Genomic DNA, 21,569 nt, shown 5'->3' on the forward strand with positions numbered 1-21,569 from the left:
TAAAGCCGAGGAAATCCTCAAATGGAAATGGAAAATGTGAAAATATGCGTGGCATTGCAGGCGAGGCTACGGAGTGTTTTAGGGTTGGAGTTATTAATAAACCAAAAATGCGAACAAAATGCAATTGTAAGAACGTGTAAGTGTGTGTGTGCGTGTTTGTGTGTCTGCCAGTGAGCGGCTACTGCGCATGGAAGTGACAATTGTTCCAACTTGTCGATAAGCAAATCAGCAAAAAAGGTTGCCTCGTTTTGAATCGAGTTAGTGAGTTGCAAAGTGGTCGGATTTTTAATGATATGGTGTGATCTTAAGGGCAATAGGACGGACGGCATATTTGTATGCGCCAGCCTTTTCATTTGTTGCTGTGAACGGCTGTAGAATTGTTTAAACCGCAGGCGTTTTTGCATACCAGCGCTTATTACGATTGCTGTGTATGTAGACACATACTTATGTATGTATGTATGTATGTATTTATTTACTTCTACAAGCATAATAGCATTTCGATAATTTAATAAACGCGCTTATTGTCGCCGCGTGGGTGTTAAACATCAGCAATTTCTCGCTTCATTTGCGATTTGCATTTTCTTTGGCAGCGTTTTCTTAGACTTAGAGTTCTCTGCAATTACTTCGGTAAATGGCTGCAATTTGTTGTAACGGTACTTTATTAAGAGCACAGAGCTCATGTAGGCAGTCAATAATTAGCCAAATTGTGTATTAAGCTACAAACATGTATTTAAATGCCATCTTTTACTCTGCTATTCAGATCTAGAAAGAGTATAACACACTTCATTACAAAAATACACTACACCTAAAATTATTCAAATGCTATAATAATTATTCATACAAGTATGATACCTTCAATTTACTTTCGTAGTAAAACTTGTTTTGCTGATAACGAAAAAAATTCAAAGAATATAGCAAATTTAAAACCAAGTAACAACATTTACTTCGACTGCACCCCAGCAGCCCTAATACCCTACACAAGTGCATTTCTTATAGTTGAAAGGATATAAAATAATCTTTAACTGGTTTTTGATCGTTCAGTTTGTATGACAGCTATATGCCAATTTACGCAAAGATTGTAGCTCTGTCTTTGATAATTACCCGTGCGAAATTTCGTCACGATATCTCATAAAATAAAAAAGTTTTCCATATAAGAACTTGTTTTTGATCGTTCAGTTTGTATAGCAGCTGTATGCTATAATGCTCTGATATCGTCAATTCTGATAAATAAGCAGCTTCTTGGGAAGAAAACGATATGTGCAAATGTTCCGATCGATATCTTTATTTTTTATAGGTTCTCCGACGTTCCTACTGGGTATTACGTACTTCGTAGCAAACTTAATATACTCTGTTCAGGAACTTTGAAACAACTTGAGATTACTATTGAGTTTATTAGCCGTGCAAAAAAACTATATGTTTATACATATAGAATATTAAAATGAATTAACTAGAACTAGAAAGAAATTCTTCGAATTTTTTTCATGACAATGAAAGTGGATTTTCAATACGTGCAAAAATTCTAAATTGCCAGTTTTTTTAACAATGCTCATTTTTAAAATCAAAGCAATAAAATGCACACAGAGTTCGTTTTTTTTCGACGTCATATGAATTTGAATTAAAAATTAATGCTAATAAGACTATATGGCACATTTGATTTGGTAACATTTATTTTTGCAGTTTTAGAAATTTATATTAAAAAAATCAACCAAAACGGATATAAAAAAAGTTAGAAGTATGAAAAATTCATATACAGCGTTGCCATTCAGTAATGAATTTTAAAATATTTTTATTTCATTTATTTCTATAATTATTATTTTCTTACTTTAAAAGCTAAAAAATGTGAGAGAACACAATAAATGGACTAGTGCAGAAGTCTTCAAAAATGATAAAAATTAAAAGAAATTCGTAATAGGTTGAAGGACATTGGAAGCAAAAAATAATAATATATAGTGTATTTGGGAAAAATACGTTAAAGAACAAAATTTTTGTACAAGATGAAAAAAAAACTTAAACATATCGATATTTGACTATTTCATATAATTATTGAAGTTATGCAAAAAAGTCTGTACACAAAGGTTCTAGATCTCTTCATTTCCTACAGCCTTTCCAATCGCTTTTTTCTATAAAACACATAGTTTAGATGGAATTCGAGATAAACCCTTTTTGACTCTTAAAAACTCAATCACTTTTTTACAATTATTTTGAGGTTATGTGAAAAAATTCAGTACACCAAAGTTAGAGATCTTTTCATTACCTATAGCACTGCCATATAACTTTTTTTCTATATTACACATATTTTAGCCAAAAATCAAGATTAACCTTTTTTAACCCTTAAAAATTCAACCACGTTCCCTCCTTCTTTTTCTCTCTCACATACCACCCGTTAAATATTTTAAAATTTCTGCTACAACTCATACGATATTTAGCATACATTAAGACAATAAACTTCCTCTAGACTCACCTTGGTGCGTCTAATTTTAATATGATCCCAATGTGCTTTATTAGATTAAACTTGCTTTCAGGCATATTTTTTAAACGTCATTTAAATAAATAGCCAAAAATGTAAAAACTCATGATAACGAGCCGCTTGCTAAAGAAGACCGGCTTGGCCAGTTTTTGTGGCAAAGATCGCTTTGGCCAACAGTTTATGAAGAAACCCGTTGCGACGCTTCGAAGAAACAACACAAGAATCAAGTGCGCGCGAAACGTCAAAGCCGGTGGTCGCTTCCGATATCAGCGTGGTGCTTTTTGCTTTTAGAATTCATAAAATCTAAGATAAAATTTAATATTAACGCTATTAAAGACTGTCTTAATGAAAGCTGAGTGAATGAAATTACGTTCCGATGAAAATTCAATGTCAAACTTATAATAAAAGGTGTTTCAAATGAATGGTATTTATATTTACTAAAAAAAAAATTAAAAAAAATAAAACAAAAATACAAAAACCAATTTAAAAAATATATAAAATAAAAAAGAAAATTTTTGGGACTATATTTTAAACAACTGAGGAACTAACTCACATACATGTATATACTTATGCAGACAGACGGAGGAGTAGAAAAAGAAGCGATTTTGAAAGAGTTTGCACAGAGCTCTAATTCCAAAATCGCACCAAAAATAGATAAAAATAGAAAGAATGGTTCAAATTTAATAAATTAGTATAGTGTCTTGAATCAGAAAGCATCTTTTGAAGTAGAACTTTCGACACTTCTTGAATATTGAAATAACGATTAAATATTCTTAAATTCCTGTAATTATATAAGTGCAACATTTACCTGCTGTCTACTGCAAACTTACTCAACTTGGCACAGAAAACAGACACGAGTGAGAAAAACTTATATCGAAATGTGAAAAAAATAGAAAAAGGCGACACAAATTGCCCCAATACAGCGTCAAGCACGCAGCCAGCACATTGGGTTTTGGCTTTTAATATTTTTTTCATGTAATTAAATGTTAGAAGCGGATAAAAAGTTGCTTACCTGTTGCTTCAGTATGCCTTAGAATGCGCACGTGCATATATACTTATTCATACATAAATACTTATTCATATATGTGTATGTTTAACATAAGACAAAGATTTCTTGCTCGAAATGTCAAAGGAAGTAAGCAACAATAGCAACCATATTTGAAGTGACAACTGAGTGATAAATGTGACTTAAGAACCTGTGTACATGAGTTTTTTGATTTTTGCTAAGCATAATGGATGCATACATATATACACATAATTCATTATAGCTTTTAACACAAAAATATTTTTTCGCCATAATCGCAATTAGAACACGTGCGGCGCACGGCACTTATTCTAAATCCGGTCGGTCGGTTGTATTGTTATTTTCTGAATAGTTTTGTATATGCCAACAAACATAAAGCAAATTGACGTCTAACATTCGAGCATTATGAACACGCCCTGGCTATGGAGAGATATTTTGTTGGTAAAACTTTTTAACGATATACAGAAAAAAGAAAAAATAATAAAAAAATAAATATATTAAAAATATCAATTAAAAATAAATAAAGATTGAAAATAAACAATAAATTTGTTAACGATGCAAACAATGAAAATAAAATAACAATAAAAAAATAAAAATAGAATTTAAAAAGTTAAAAAAATAAATAAAGATTGAAAATTAACAATAAGTTTTTTTACGACACAAAAAATTAAAATAGAAAAAAATAAAAAATAATAATTGCAATGAGAAAAATAAAATAATAAAAATAAAAAAATGGAATAAAAAAATCATTAAAAAAATAAGAATAAAATATTAAAAGTATCAGTTACAAAATAGAATTAATAAAATAAATAAAATATTAAAAATAGCAATAAAAATATATACAAATTTTAATAAGAAAATAAATACGAATAAGAAGCGCCAAGTAATTTTTTTGTTGCTTTTGATTTTAATTATTTTTTATCATGACTGGTTACTTTCTAAAATATTGATGAGAAGAATTAATAAGCTAAGATATTGTTATTATGTATTTGTAATGGTTGTGTTAAAATTACTTTTTTTTTATTCAGAGGCGAAAACAAGTTTTATGATATTTATTTTATTTTTTTGTGAATCAATAATGAAACAGTTTTTATGATTATTTAAATAATTTTTATTTATTTACTCGAATTTTCATGCATTCAGTCATTATCAAATTTATTGAGATCATAATTATTTGACTTTTTTCAGTTTTTATGATAAATATTAATTATAGTGACGAAAGCCAGAATATTTTTAACAGCTAAATTAAAAAAATTATAATAATAAAATGAAAATATAACTTAAAGAATAAAAATAAATGAAATAAAAATATATAAATTTAACAAACTTTGTTTATAAAAAATGTTATTTTTCTAACAGGATATTAAAAACCCACTGTTTTAACAATTAAACAACATTTTTAAAAATTATCCTAAAAAAAATTGATAATCATAAAATTGAAATTTAAAAATATAATAATAAAAAGAAAAAAAAATTTAAATTAAACTGAAAACATGGTAAATAATGAAATAGAAATTTAAAAGTCTAACAGTATTAAGAAAAAATAATAATATACACTAGGGTGTGTGAAAAACCAAAAAAAAATTTTCGCTTAGTGCTTTGAAAAATAGGTGCTTAGCTAATCCTCCGCCTTACAGTTTTCCCTTTTTTCTCAATACTAGATAGAAAAATGCATATCTCGCTCCCAACGACTTCAAAAATATATCGATTTATAGATTCTCTAGTAAATTTAATGCTCTACAAATAAATTTTATATATTATCAGTTAAAATTTGATTATTTTAATGCGAAATTTTTTTCTTATGAATTTCATAACTCACTAAAAAAATTAATTTATATTGTTAAATCGGAAAACTGGTAGTTTTGTAGGGCATTTACTGGTATCTTAAAATTCAAAAAAATGAAAAGCAGCAGTGAAATTAAATATAATATATATTATATATATTTTTTGTATCTACTTCCAAAATAAGTGTTTAATGTAATTGTTTTTTTAATAAACATTTATTTTTAATATATATTTAATATTATAAAATACTCTTTTTATTTCTTAAATTTGTTAAATATTTTTTCATTAAATTGTATGTAAGTAATAGGGAATGAAGACAATGCAAACTACTCAGCTCACATTTTTTCTTAGAGTTCAAACATTTAACACTTTCTAAAAGCACGAAACCCAAACTAAAGACTGCCTTGACCGTATGCTTTACTTGAGTGAGAAAGCGCAAAAATATATATATGTATTAATGCACAAACTGTAAACAACCATAAATGCATACTAATATAGTATCTATTTATTATGTACTATGTATATTATGTATCTTTCATATTCCTTATTACTACCGCTATATCCAAAAATGAAAAATTACTATTCAAAGCAATTTTGTATGTCTTCATGTAAGAAAAAACAACATTTTTTTTTAAATATAATAGTCATACACACACATGCACCTATACACATGAGCACATGCATGCAATTACCCACTTCACATAACTCATACGCATCGGCGCACCGCCATATACTTCAAGCCTGAGAATTGCACGCGGAGTCAATTAGGCATGAAACAAACTCCTTTTACTCTGCCTCGCACTGCATTGGACCAACAAGTGTTTCAGAGCGCATACATTCAAATATGTTTAAATATGTACATGTGCTCGCCTTAGTACGCTTAAACTTCCAAAACATGCATATGTATATACATATGTATACAACAGCACATAAAGCAAAGAAAACTCCACTCAACTGTTGCTGCTCTGCCAGCAACAGGCTGTAAAAGTTGGAAAGTAATCTGCAACGCAGCGATGCATAGTTGTCCTCGCATTCAGCTGCTGAGTGACTTTGCGCCTGTCCGCTGGCGCGCTGCCTTACGGCTGCTTGTACAACTACAAACAGATGTCTATATATATATGTGTAGGTTTGAACAACAACAGCAGCGACAGCAGTGGCAGCGGCAACAGCATCCTGCCAGGACATCTGCCACTTGCTTAGTCAGTGCGAGACGAGATCTCGTTGCTGATGGAAGTGTGTTTCCAGCTGCCAGCTGCCGTGTGGATATACTGGCATAAATACATATAATTTATTTATTTCAGAACATTTTTATTTTTCAAATATCTACAAAGTGTTAAACAAAAAATAAAAGACATTTAATAGCTGAAGCAAGTAATTTTGCTAAATGGAAATAAATGCAATTTTGATGTGTTGACGTGAACTTAAAAACAAAAAATAAAATAAATAAACGTACAATTTCGTAAAAAACATTAATATGTACTTTTAGTGTGAGCATAAAGTTTTAAGTGAAAGTATTTTTAGTTAAAAAGCACGCTTACAAGTAGATGGTGACCGGTAATAATATATAGTAACAAATTGCTGTTATAAATATGTGAAATTTTCGACAAAAATTAGAGTAAGTAAAAAATATTTTTTTTGTTTATTAGTTTTAGTGGTTATAGCCAAAATTATAGCGAAAGCTATTTTTAATTATAATTCAAACAAATGTTTTCAAAGGTTAAGTTAAATGCTAAATTCTTTATATGGTCATAATAACTTTAATTTTGTAAATTTTAAACAAAATTTAAGCAAAAAGTATTTAATATTTTAAAAATTTTGTTTTCCACGAAATTTGGCATAATTTCACCTTCTTATGTTCTAAACACAAAAAAAAATTAAAAATAAAAAAAAAAAAAATTAAATGAAAAAAATTTCTATACGAAATTCATAGATCTTTTCTTTATCTACAACATTGTCATAAAACTTTTTTTAATAGAACATATAGTTTAGCCGGAAATTGAGAAAAAAAAACTTTTTTGCCCTTAAAAATTCAACCATGCCACTCTCCTTTGACTTTCCTACCATAGATCACCGGTAAATATTTTCAAATTTCTGCTACAGCTCGTATGATCTTTAGCATAAATTTAGCAATAAACTTCGTCTGCACTCATCCTGGTGCGTCTAATTTTAATAGCACTTTGGAATCGCTTTATTAGATTAAACTTGATTGCAGGCATTTTTTTCTACTTCTCCTTCCTCTTCCCGAATCGCCCAAAAATTGTTTTATCTTTGTTGTTCGTCATTTTATTTTTCGTTTCCAATGAGTTTCAACCTACAATGAATTTCAACCACTTTTTACCATTTTCAAAGGCCTCCACACTAGTCTAATATAATTTCTCATGCCCAGATAACAAATTTCCAATATTTCGTGAAACGCTTTTGGAACTAAATATGTTTTAATAATATTATAACAAAGCAAAGAAAACTCCACTCAACTGTTGCTGCTCTGCCAGCAACAGGCTGTAAAAGTTGGAAAGTAATCTGCAACGCAGCGATGCATAGTTGTCCTCGCATTCAGCTGCTGAGTGACTTTGCGCCTGTCCGCTGGCGCGCTGCCTTACGGCTGCTTGTACAACTACAAACAGATGTCTATATATATATGTGTAGGTTTGAACAACAACAGCAGCGACAGCAGTGGCAGCGGCAACAGCATCCTGCCAGGACATCTGCCACTTGCTTAGTCAGTGCGAGACGAGATCTCGTTGCTGATGGAAGTGTGTTTCCAGCTGCCAGCTGCCGTGTGGATATACTGGCATAAATACATATAATTTATTTATTTCAGAACATTTTTATTTTTCAAATATCTACAAAGTGTTAAACAAAAAATAAAAGACATTTAATAGCTGAAGCAAGTAATTTTGCTAAATGGAAATAAATGCAATTTTGATGTGTTGACGTGAACTTAAAAACAAAAAATAAAATAAATAAACGTACAATTTCGTAAAAAACATTAATATGTACTTTTAGTGTGAGCATAAAGTTTTAAGTGAAAGTATTTTTAGTTAAAAAGCACGCTTACAAGTAGATGGTGACCGGTAATAATATATAGTAACAAATTGCTGTTATAAATATGTGAAATTTTCGACAAAAATTAGAGTAAGTAAAAAATATTTTTTTTGTTTATTAGTTTTAGTGGTTATAGCCAAAATTATAGCGAAAGCTATTTTTAATTATAATTCAAACAAATGTTTTCAAAGGTTAAGTTAAATGCTAAATTCTTTATATGGTCATAATAACTTTAATTTTGTAAATTTTAAACAAAATTTAAGCAAAAAGTATTTAATATTTTAAAAATTTTGTTTTCCACGAAATTTGGCATAATTTCACCTTCTTATGTTCTAAACACAAATAAAAATTCAAATAAAAAAAAAAAAAAAATTAAATGAAAAAAATTTCTATACGAAATTCATAGATCTTTTCTTTATCTACAACATTGTCATAAAACTTTTTTTAATAGAACATATAGTTTAGCCGGAAATTGAGAAAAAAAAACTTTTTTGCCCTTAAAAATTCAACCATGCCACTCTCCTTTGACTTTCCTACCATAGATCACCGGTAAATATTTTCAAATTTCTGCTACAGCTCGTATGATCTTTAGCATAAATTTAGCAATAAACTTCGTCTGCACTCATCCTGGTGCGTCTAATTTTAATAGCACTTTGGAATCGCTTTATTAGATTAAACTTGATTGCAGGCATTTTTTTCTACTTCTCCTTCCTCTTCCCGAATCGCCCAAAAATTGTTTTATCTTTGTTGTTCGTCATCTTATTTTTCGTTTCCAATGAGTTTCAACCTACAATGAATTTCAACCACTTTTTACCATTTTCAAAGGCCTCCACACTAGTCTAATATAATTTCTCATGCCCAGATAACAAATTTCCAATATTTCGTGAAACGCTTTTGGAACTAAATATGTTTTAATAATATTATAACAAAGTCGATTAATAATTTTTTTCGTACCAGGTGTTTCGTGCTGAACTATGGCAACCATAATTTTTGCTTATTTTTTTTTCAAATGTTTCAATGAACTGTGTTACGGGCATTCTAAGCACACAGTAGCAACCACTTGTGGCTCTTTGATCAAATACGTTTATGCACTTTTATAGAGTGGCTTTATTTATTCGGGAAAAATTGCATGCTGTAAAGGAATTTCTTATGAGATTTTCTGAAGAACTCCAAAAAAATCGAGTCTTTATTATTACTCCAGATATTCTCAGCTACCCAAATGAAGAACTAATCTGTCCAAAAGAAGGATTTGGTTGAAGGTTTTAAATGAAATGAAGCAAATCGAGCAGCGCAATTGTTTCTTGTAACAACCAATATTTTAATTACAATGCTTTAATGCCTTAACTAAGTAATGTGATCAAAATGTCTAATTTCTTTAAAAATCGGCGATTTGGAACAAATTTTTATTTTTCTAAATTTCTGGTATCTAAGGTCTTGGCACAAAGTTAATGCAATTTTTCTGCAACGGCGGCGGATGCACTACAAATTTGCGTGGTCGCAAAGGGCATTTTTTTATTAAAGAAATTTTCAAATTCCAACATTTTGTCCATAAACGATTAGTTGTTGGTGACATTATCCAACTTTTTATTTGATAAGACGCCTTTAATATTTATGTCTAAATTTTCGAGAGATGCTTTCCTCAGCTCGCTCTTCACTCCCCTTAATACCCGTCTGCTGAGCCTTCAAAAAAAATGGCCCTCTCATTTTGTTTCATATCGGTTATTACCTTAGTTTGAAATAAACCGCCTTCAAAGTAATCCCCACCAGATGTAATGAATTTATGCCAATGAATTTTCCAGTTCTCAAAAGACTTTTGGATGGCCCTCAGCTTTATCTTTTTGTTTTATCTCTTCCATCGACAGAATGCGGGTTCCACGGAGCGACAATTTTAATTTGAAGAACAAGAAAAAATCACATTCGATCCAAATCTGGTGAATATGGTGGTTGATCGATGGTATTCATTGCGTTTTTGGCTTTAAATTCGGTCACAATCGTGGCTCGCTGCAATGGTACCTTAACATCGTGCAAAAACCATGAATTGTTCTTCCACAATCCCGGTTGTTTACGACGGATGTTTTCACGCAAACGCCTCAATACAGCCAAATAGAACTCCTTATTGACCATCTGTCTCTTCAGAACAAATTCATGATGCACCAAACCACAAATATCAAAAAAAAGGAGCATCACCTTGATTTTTGAGCAGCTTTGGCGTGAGTTTTTTGGTTTCAGCTCACTTTTTCCATTACGTTCCGATGATTGTCGACAAACCGCCTTTGAAGACTTTGTACCACTCGTGGGCTTATATTTTTGATAAAACTGAATTACCGTTAGCCTTTTCCAACATTCGCAACGATGCCACACAAGAAATTTGGTTATAAATGCCAGATTTATCGGGTTAAAATTAACCAAAGAAACAAGTATCGTGACAAGGCAATATGACATTAATACAATTTTTACTATATTTTAAAAATAAAATTTTTATGAATTAAAATTTCGATTTATTTTTTTTCTGCAATGCACAGTTCATCAAACAAAAAACAGCAAAATTTCAAATTCACAAATTTAGCATTTTTTCTAAACAAACTAATTTATTTCACTATTTACTTTATTGCTATTATAATTAATGTTGAGCTAACTAAAGCAAATATTTTAGTTAGAAATTTCTAACAATTTCGTATTAAAGCCTGTTCGTGCCGTTTTAAACCAAACCTGAAATATTTGTATATGTGACTAAGTACGTATAAGTATGTATAAAAATAAATAGTTAGAGTTCAATTACACCAAGTATTTAACTTTAGTATGAAAGCGTTAAACTTTCAGTCAAATATACAAAAATTTATAACGCAAAAAATACAAAGAAATTGAAGTGGTAGAACTATAGACCTGGTATATATATATAGACACCCAAAACAAAGCCATATCTACATCTAGCATATATCGTCACCTAAAATGCAAAATAACGTAACATCACTTTTCATAAGTTGACAGGCGACGGAAAAACTATATTATAGAAATCACTTATATTGACACAAAATTTGAGTTTTGTTTATAAAATGGTTATATATTGGTTATACGAGTATCTGATAGCGGAAGCAGAAAATTGAATGCTACATAATATTTGTAGTGCATCGTAAATAATAAAAAACTCAATTTCGATTTTTTTGAAGATACGTTGTTTTAGATTTTAGTTGACAATACATATTTAAAATTTCGAAATTTATTGACATATGTACATATAGTAAAGCAATGATTTTTTACCATTTAATTAAAGCGCTAAATGAAACATCTTGTTGATGGCATATAATCATATGTTAATACATAGTTGTGCAATTCACAAGTCTCATAAAGTTGTAAGTTATAACGATTCGAAAACATAGCATTGAAAATTGTAAATGTGTAAACTCATTTTTGTATGAAATCCAACAACAATTTTTTTAAACAAGTGTAAAAATTTATAATTTTACGATTTTACGATGCTTTACGACAGGTTGTGAGTACCCCAATTATATATTTATGGTTTTCAGCCATATCATATTTTCGTATGAAATATATGTATAAATAGCATGCATTTATTTACATAATATAACATATTCGACATATGTACATACAAATGTTTTTATACCGGAGCCGTATCCACCTGTTAAGACCATATGAAGCGGCCTTTGCTTTCAATCTGCGCGAATATTTAAATTGAATAGCCCGCGGCTATTTGCGTTATATTTTTCGCTTTGCGATTTGGGTGAGAGATATACAATATTGAAAAAATATTATATATACTTATGTATATCTGATTTAATCAATAATATTTTTAAAGCAAAGGAGAAATAATCTTTAATATTTATATTTTTTTATCAAAAATAATCAAGGTAGGCTTTAGCGAATTTTATTTTCATTAACAAAAACTGGTTTTTGAAAATATGAAAGCAAATTTATCGCTTAAACTATTACAATTACTGAGCATGGTCATCCGTCTATCAATATAGAATATTTGAGATATAGAGAAGCTTTGAATGTTCAGTTTACACACAGGCAATTTAAGAACACCCACTAGAGATGATTATGAGAAATACAACCTTACAGCCAACTATACGTCAACTCACTGGTTAATTACCCGAGAGTTCTAACAGAAACTTTCTTTATGCTTCACGAGTTTCTTAAGGGGTTATTTTCACATGTGAATTAAAAAAAATACTTATTTGCATATATTGTATTTATAGCATATACAAATTCTTCGAAAGTTTGAGGTTAACTCCGCAAATAGTTTAACTTAGTTTAATCGGTTCCTAAGACTTTAAACACATTTGTTCCGAAACGCTGTTTTCAGCGTAGGTGTCGGTCGAAAATTCTCCGAAACGCTTACACCGATCAACTTCAAATTTTCACAGGACCTTCTAAGATATATTTTCAATGTGATGATCAAAAAAATAAAATATTCAACAACAACTTCGTAACAGTTGCTTAAGACACTCTGAAGTGTAAATTTGTTCACAGTAAAAGACTCTTTTATGAAATCGCCATTTTTGACAAAATCAAAATTTTGACTAGTCCTTCTCATTACTTGTCTTCATCTCTTGTAATAATATATATATATTGTTTTTGGTTTTTGAATAAAAAACAATTTTAAGCTTTTATGTTCCTCACCACCAGACACCTTTTTTAGAAGTCCTCCCAGAGTTCATAGAACCAATACTGGACAAGCTCCTTATTTTTGTTTCGGAAGGGGAATCTTCAAAAGATACTGCCGAAAGGCAGCGTCCTCGATTCATATTGTTCCCTAAGGATGCACCTCTAACGGAATCACGCCTAGTTAGTATTATCTAACTTAACTGAACTTGCGGAACAGTACGTCTACGTACTAAACCCTTAACTCCGGCTGCTTTAGCTTGTATATGGACCTGCGGGCCCTCCGTTAGGCATTACTTCAAGCCCCTGGGTACAAGAATCCAGTACTTATAGTTGACTTTTTACCAAAAATATCGGTCAATGTGTGATATACATAGTTGAAATTTAGAGAGAACCATAATAGTAGTATTCCTATGTGCTATAAATGGGACAATTTTGTAACATCTCCAGTAACCAAATGTGGCCAGTAGTTATTCCGCCATTCAAAACAATAAAACCCAAATTAAATATTATGCCGAATTTCTGATTAATTACCAGCATAAGCAGCTTTTAAAGCCATAGCGCATTATTTAATTGCACAGAGCTTCTTAAAACAATCACTTTATATTGCTTTCCCACAGGAATTCAACGCTAAGCATTTCCACCCACGTAACCTAACGCCAACAACAACAATAGCAATAAGACAGACAACATAAATAACCGTTCAACCACAACCATAATTCCCACGAAAGCACGGTCAGCCGAAGTAGACGCCACGCAGCGATTATCCTTGTCATCATCCTTGCCACACACAAACGAATTCCAAAATAGGTAAGTACGAGCATAAATACTGTGGAAAGCGGCTCAGCGTTAGTTTTATGTATGTATGTGTGTTGAGATGAAAATGTGTTACTCTGTTTTCTAACTGTATGTCTCAGCGACAAAGTGCCTCTGGGGAATGCAGACGAGTAACTCAAATGTTGAAATGAAAACGGAATTTTTGCGGTGGCAGGTGGCAGCATGTTGCTTCAATTGATTTCAGTTGCCTTTGGGAATATATTACTCATAGTGATGCAACAGGTTGCTAAAAAAGATTTTGGGGTAATTCTTAGAGTAAATAATATTAGGGAGGAAGATTATTTTAGAAATAATGCAGAAATGAGAAAACGCTTTTAAATATAACTGAAGAGTCTTAAATGAAAAATAATTCATGACAATTCTAAACACTATAATAATTATCCCTCCTAGCTCTACATTATAGAGTTCATATCTCCAACATATGTATGCAATTTCTTTCGATTAGGCAAGAGAGTCTTTTTTTTATTTTTTATTATTTTTTATAGCAGAAGGAAGCATCGAAAGCCCAAGTGCGGAAGTCCGCTAAACCCAACATACTCCGAACTCATATCTCTCCCACAGAATCACCGTATTAAGTATTACTTCATGGGAAAAAGAAATACTCTAAGTCTCATCTAACATACGGACTAACTGACGGCTAATATACAGACACATGAGTGCGGTCAAATTTTTCACCGAAAAACTATCACCAAGTGAAGTTTTTAACATTTTAAAAATGAGGGCATTGAAAAAATGCGTGCTCAGGTCTTATATGCACTATGTACACGTTGGACAGTATAGACTAAGGGCGTGATGGAATTGGAGCTAATAGCTTCTAAAGCATCCATGTCCACTCAGTATTTGGTTCCCATGTTTTTATCCATCCACGAATAGATGTCCGGGATTTCTCTGCGGGTTCACCGTGCTTTGGTTGAGGTTTGTCACCGTCCCTGTCACAACATGACAAATGGTTGGTTGGTTGAAAAGGGAGGGGTTGGTTATGCTTCCAGTTGGTAACCAATTTAAGCGTTACCCTCTAGCAACTCAGTGGATTTGGCAAAAAACCTGATTCCTTTCCAAACAAGATACCCAAAGACTCTTAAGTTGGAGTATTCAAAGCAGTGGAATATGTCCTTTCTCAGCCGGCTTGGTTCTCCGCGCATGCTCTGCATTCCATCGAATCAACTTTTCTTATTTTCTGAAGGTGAAATCTGAAGTTAGGTGTACTGTAATGACCTCAACAATGTTGCCTGAGATGTTCCTCTAAAGCACATTGCTTCAAACAACTATTGAAGGAAAAAAGGTAAAGAATGATTTTGTCTGCACTGGTTGAAACGATAGTCTCGTGACGCTGGCTATTAAGTAGTGCTTATGATTATAGTGCCAAGATGCTAAGACATATCTGTAGGCAAAATGTAGCAGTGTTTAATATTGAATATCTGAGTACTCTTTTGACCACAAATTTACTGGTTTTTGGGAGACTTTTGAAGTGACAAGATATTTTCGGCAAATTCGCTTAGTTGTAGTTTCATACCCTGAACTGTATAAAATAAGTACACCACACTATATATTAAGTTTGTAACACCCAGGATTCGAAAGAAACATCGGAGACCCTATAGAGTATATACACATATAAATGAACGGAGTATCCAACTCAGCCCATCGTACATCTGAATATATAACATATATGCATAGCAAAAGAGGCGGTCTAATCGATCTAATATCCGAAAAAATTATGGATCACTGTAGCATATAACTACTATATAAACTGAACGATCCGAATCGAGTGCTTGTATGGAAAACTTTTTCATTTCACCAGATATCTTCAAGAAATTTGTAATGTGTTATTAGCTAAGCGAATCTCCGAAGAAATAATTTAGATCAGATCACTATAGCATATAGCTGTCATACAAACTGACCAATCAGGTTCTTATAAGCAAGGGTTCTATAGCTGCGGTGCAGCCAAAGTTACCGTTGTTCCTTGTTTCTTAATGTTGTTTATGGATGTGTTCTGGTAACCACCGGTTTACAGCTTGCATGATATACATATATATTTATAAGCATGTGTAACTCCCACTGTTGCCCATGGCAGCCAATTTAGTTAAATAATAAGTTAGGAATATTCTTTGCAACTTTTCAATCGGAAGAAATACTTAGACAACAACAATTTTGCTTAATTTTGTTGTTGCCACAATAAATAGTACAGCATCACTTCCATCACGTCAATATTTTATTGAAGTATCATGGCTGAGTGCGCGCTACCAATGCCATTGAAAGCGGCGTAGCATAAAAATGGTCAACAAATATACAATAGCACTATATGTCCATATGTTTGTGTGTGTGTGTGTGTTTGTTTGCATAACTTAAATATTTTATATCGGCCTCTTGGTCAAGTTCACACACAAAGCAAACAATGATAGCAGAATAAAAAAAACAACAAGAAGCAAAGCCATAAAAATGAGCATCAATTAGGCAAATATGGGCACGGCGGTAAAATAGGGGGTTGGGGAGGGTAGCGAAGAGTCAGAGAGGCGCTGTTGGACAAAAGATCGGTCGCGTGCGTTAAGCTGAGAAGGGCATATGTTTGCATTATAGTACTAAGTACATGGGAACTGATGAAAAACCTGTAGATAACTATTTTATTACCATGTTGTTGTTGTTGTGCTATTAATAAATATCAAAAAAAAACATTACATTAACTTTATGACAGTGCTTGTATTTTAAGTGCTTTAACTGATTATCTGAATTAATTAAGTATTATTCAGCAATAAATTGAAAATCTCTTGTTGTGATTGCCAACTAAAGGATTTGTCGGTCAATAAGTCAATAAGCAATAATTTACACATACCTATGCATACACACGTAGTTATGTGTCATGTATATGCCGTTTGTTTACAAAATAATTCACTTAGTGATGTCCGGGAAAAAATTAAAATGTAAATGAATTTTAATTGGTTCGCTGGCGAGTGACTTGTCGCGCCTACAAATGGCAGCCAATAAAATTTGCGACATTTACGAGTCAAGTTCATGAGCGCTCGTGCGTGTGTGTATGTGTTATATGTATGTACATCATAGGAGAGACTCGTAGCCTTTTGTAGACTATATAGGCGGCAATGTTCGCATTTTATGCGGTGTGCTGTCAGTTAACGGTATTTAAATTCATACAGTATCTTACTTGAATTATTGTCGGTCGTGTGCGAGTGTTCTAGGCGGCCTCTTGGCAAATCAATTGCTGGTGATTTACAAATATGCAAATTATTACATTTGTGTCATGTGAGTATTTAATTGGTTTTTAAGGTATTACATGAAATGTAAAATTGTTTCTCAGTAATAGAAATATTTGCATATTGTTTTCTTAATAATAGAAGTTCATAAATGCAATAAATAATAAAATACAATAAATTCATAATAGTAATAAAAATGTCAATGGTTTACTTTCTTCGTAATACCGTCACATGTCTATCATGTAATCCAATTCATAACCCTACATATACAGTGTGATCCATTTCGAGGTTCCCAACTTTTTGAAAGAAAAAACACAGAAACGTCAAATTTAATAGGGAATGTTTACTATCATTCGAAAGGATATTCTTTGGCATTTATTTTTTAAAGATTATCTCTATAAATGTTGGCCGCGGCTACGTCTCAGATGGTCCATCCGCTAAGTCCAATTTTCGCTGACTCCTTCGAACATTTCAACTGGTAACTGGCGAATAACACGCATTATGTTTTGTTCAAGGCCTGAATCGAAGCGGGATTGTCAGCAAAGACTTTAGACTTTAAATATCCCCACAGGAAAAAGTCTAAAGGTGAGATATCACTCGATCTTGGTGGGAAATCGACCGGCGCAAAACATAAAATTATCTGCGCACCGAAATGTTCGCTCAATACATCTATTGATTAATGCGATGTGAGAAAGTGGAGCCCTCTTGTTGCCGAGATCACGAGCTTCGATTTCAGGCTTCAAATAGCCGGTTACCATGTCGCGATAACGGAAATATGGACCGATGATTCCACCGGTTAACAAACCAAACCAAACCGTTGTGTTTTCTGAATAAAATGGCAGACCTTGAATCTCTTCAGATCGCTGTTCGACCCAAATGCGGCAATTTTGCTTATTTAAATACCCGTTGACCCATAAATGAGTCTCATTGCTCAACAAAATTTGAGTCGAAAACGTCAGATCTTCTTGGAACTTTGCAAGAGCGCATAGAGCGAAGCGCTGGCACTTGGGAAGGTCGATCGGCTTCAGTTCTTGCACAAAACTACATATATTTTGTGCGTTTTCAGTTTAAGATCTCGACTGCCAAATCGTTTCATACCTCCGTCCGAGTTGTTGCGAACGTCAACGAAACCTCTTCACAGTCTTCATGTATGCTCTCAGCTACGCTTGATATATTTTCTTTACTGAGTGCCGGATGTAGTCTATTCAGTCGAATATTATCCAATAATAATGCTGGGTCTCAAGATGGATGACGGTGTGTCGCGAATAGTACGCTTAGTAGGCCGATTATGTTGACCATAAGTTGAGCGAAGCGCGTGAAACACATTCTTTACAAAACGTGAATTTTCGTAATAAAGTTGAACGATTTGTAAATGTTGTTAAGGCGTAAGTCTTTCCATGATGTAATCCCTAACAATGCCGAACAAAAATATCATGACAGCTTGACACAACTCACTTGTGATCTGTCATAAAAAAAAATATTAATAAAAGTACCATTACTTGGATCACCCGTTATATGCTAAAATTAACAAATTGATTGACAAATTTATTCAAATATTGTAGCACTGCCTTGGATAGTAATCTATGCCTGACTTAGTAAAGTTATCTATACAAGTAGTTGATTTTAATGGACCAGTTCGTATTAGCACGTACTCGTATACTCTAGAGTGGTCCGATATTGTTGGTTTCTACAAATAAGCAGTTTCTTGGGGTGAGAAAGACCTGCGCAAAATTTCAAATCGATATTTTAAAACCTCCAATAATATTCTGTAGCTAGATTTCAAACTATTTTCAAATAATTTCATCTCTTTCCAGCATTCGTTATCTTCGAACTATTTAAAGACAATAATAGAAGTTAATTGTACATTACAATAACAAATTATTGTTATTAAGAGCTTGTAACTTTGTTGTGAACATATCAATAATATATTGACTTACAAGTAAATTTTGAAGTAACATTTACTTTGTTTTAGTTTATTTATACCGCCGCTTTAATTACAAATCTTAGTTTTAGAACAATTAGTTTATGATTCTCTCACATCAAAATGCAGTGCTGTTTTTTAGAATAAGAATTTTCGCAGCCAATTAATTGCACTTGAGTAAATTTAATTCGCGCAAACCAAATGCCGATTGCAGCCATTAAAAAGCAATAAATTAACATTCGAAATAGAAATACTACTGACGTATTGAAATATATAATTATTTATTGTTTATAAAAAAGAAGAAGCACGAATCATTGCACTACTAGTAATAGCAATAATTATTCAATAGCAACGCACTGTAAACATTTAATACCCTACATGACATATGGACAAATGAATTAAATGCAAGAAAAAAGTAAAAAGATTCGCTTGTATTTATCGTTTGAGAATTGATCAAATACGTTGCTGAACGAATTAAAATTAAATAATAAAAAGTTGCAACGCCTAAATGTATGCTACAAAATTTCCAATTTTACAAATATTTAAGGGGATATTTTGGTTTGGAAATCCAAATTTTCAGCATTTTTCAAGCTAAAAAAATAAATACATTTTTACGATCCATTTTTTAAGTGATTGATATTGACATTTAAAAAATATAAAGAAAATTTAAAAAAATAAAAAAAGTCATCGGATTACAGGCCGTTGGAGTGGATGCTGCAAAAAATCGGTGCTACCTGGTTGACATGATTCCAACCACCGAAATTGAAAAAATTTTGAAAATTCAATATATAAGTTTTTCGAGTTTTTTTTTTTAATTTTAACATTTCCTAAAATTCGAGGCAGGCGCGGCAGAGAGATGTATACAAGGCCAGGCCATCTCACAAAATATGCTATATTACCGAATTCTTAGAAATCCGTTAAAAGGCATATTTTTAAACTTTGAAAATATGCAAAAAAAATTTGAATTTCTTCAAGTTTGCCAAAAAAAAATCATAAAATGTCCTCAACTTGAGAAAATATCATTTCACTCCCTTTTTGACCATTTTGAATTTTTCAAATTTATTTAATATTATAATTTTCTAAAATTCGAGGCACGCGCGGTAGTTAGACCACGCCACGTCACAAAATCCCCTGTATCTCCGAAAATAACTCGAATTTTTCCGAATCCGTTTAAGCGGAAATTTTTTAAAGTCTAACCTTGGAAAATACACAAATAATTGATTTTTTTGATATACTTTAATAAGTACTTCAGCAAACAAATTCTCTCTTATGCAGGGTATTTTTTACGCTTCATTCTTGAACGAAAACAATGGCGCTCTTATTTGCTTGAGCAAACTTACTTACACTGCATACAAGATTTACTTTAATTTTATTTAAGTACTTAGAAAATCTGTAGGGCTTTTAGTTGGAGATTAGCTGGCACTTATGACAGGTCGTCTCATATCAGTCAAATAAACAAATCCGCGATATTGCAAAATAATTGAGCCGAAAAAAGGTTGAATGGAAAAAAAAAAACTTAAAAATTATTTAGTGACATTAACAGTTATTGTATTGTAATAAAATTGTAGGCAATACAAAATTTTAGTAGGCATTTAGAGATATTCTAAAATTGAAAGTTCTTAAAATTGTATACTTTGAAAGTGAAGTGTATAAATTTTAGCCTTGGGATTATTTTTTACAAGCCAAAGGTATGTATATTCATCAAACATACTGTTTTACATATATTTAAACTTTTAGTAGTAGAACATATATCATACTACTGAGAGATCTTGAAATCGGTGTTGAAATTAATAATTTCAAAAACAATATATTTCGGCCTTGCTGAGCGGTTTATTATTATTTTTTTTTTAGTTGAGAAAACTACAAATAAATCAACTTTTAAAATATCAAATATCCTGCGAGACCTTTTACAAAGCCACTTGCAAATCAGAAAGACGTTTTTTAATTTCTTATAGATATTTTATTTAATAAATAATAATATTTTAATAAATAAATAAAATAATGTACATTCTGAGTCTGACTAATGAAATTTAAAGAATCTGCCATTTATTTTGAAAAATTTTGGACTATCTTGATTCTGTAGGCAATCTACAGGAGAGTCCCCAAAACAAGGTTCTGCCGCTGACGAATATTTTTTTGCTTAAAACTAAGTATCTAAAACCAAACCCCAAAATTTGTATTATTACTATAGATGAATTCGAAAGACTAGTCAAAATTTTGATTTTTTGTCGATTTCTGAAAATGTTTTATTTAAAAAAAAAATAGCAAAGATCATATTCTTTCGATCATTACCTGAAAAATATATCTAAGAAGAATAAGAAGAAGATAAAATTTCAAGTCGATTGGTCCAGCCGTTTCGGAAACATTTTTCTCACCAAATCTGAAAACAGTATCTCGAGATAACGACTCTAACTCAAGTAACCACATAGCAGCAAGTTAATTAGAGACACATATCGCCTGGGTAGTCCTTCTAGGGGCGTGGCAATCGCCTAAAAACCGCTTTGCAGTGTAAACGTGTCACCGTAGTCCCTTAAGAAGCAGAGTCACAGAGCAGTAAGTTAATTGGAAGCGTAAATCGCCTAGACAGTCCCACTAAGGGTTTAGCAATCGCCTAAGACCCTAAACGGGCATAAGCTGGCTATCTAATTCAGCAAGTTAATTTGA

The 21,569-nt window shown here is 31.8% G+C and overlaps 1 protein-coding gene across 6 annotated transcripts in view; it reads left to right on the top strand.

The window, feature by feature from the left end:
• The first annotated feature begins 2,697 nt into the window (after window positions 1–2,697).
• LOC105228430 (synaptic vesicular amine transporter) overlaps window positions 2,698–21,569 on the top strand; it is a 57,282-nt gene continuing 38,410 nt past the window's right edge. The window contains exons 1-2 of one of the 6 annotated variants that reach the window (XM_049453617.1): window positions 2,698–2,891; window positions 13,565–13,754. The gene's annotated coding sequence lies outside the window, so the exon portion shown is untranslated. Of the gene's footprint in view, window positions 2,892–6,471; window positions 6,892–7,992; window positions 8,412–13,564; window positions 13,755–16,900; window positions 17,034–20,262; window positions 20,594–21,569 lie in introns of those variants that run through there. The other 5 variants (XM_049453618.1, XM_011208258.4, XM_019991097.3 and 2 more) reach the window with 5 other exon arrangements.

This window comes from Bactrocera dorsalis, chromosome 3 (assembly GCF_023373825.1).
Source record: "Bactrocera dorsalis isolate Fly_Bdor chromosome 3, ASM2337382v1, whole genome shotgun sequence".
Classification (NCBI taxonomy): domain Eukaryota; kingdom Metazoa; phylum Arthropoda; class Insecta; order Diptera; family Tephritidae; genus Bactrocera; species Bactrocera dorsalis.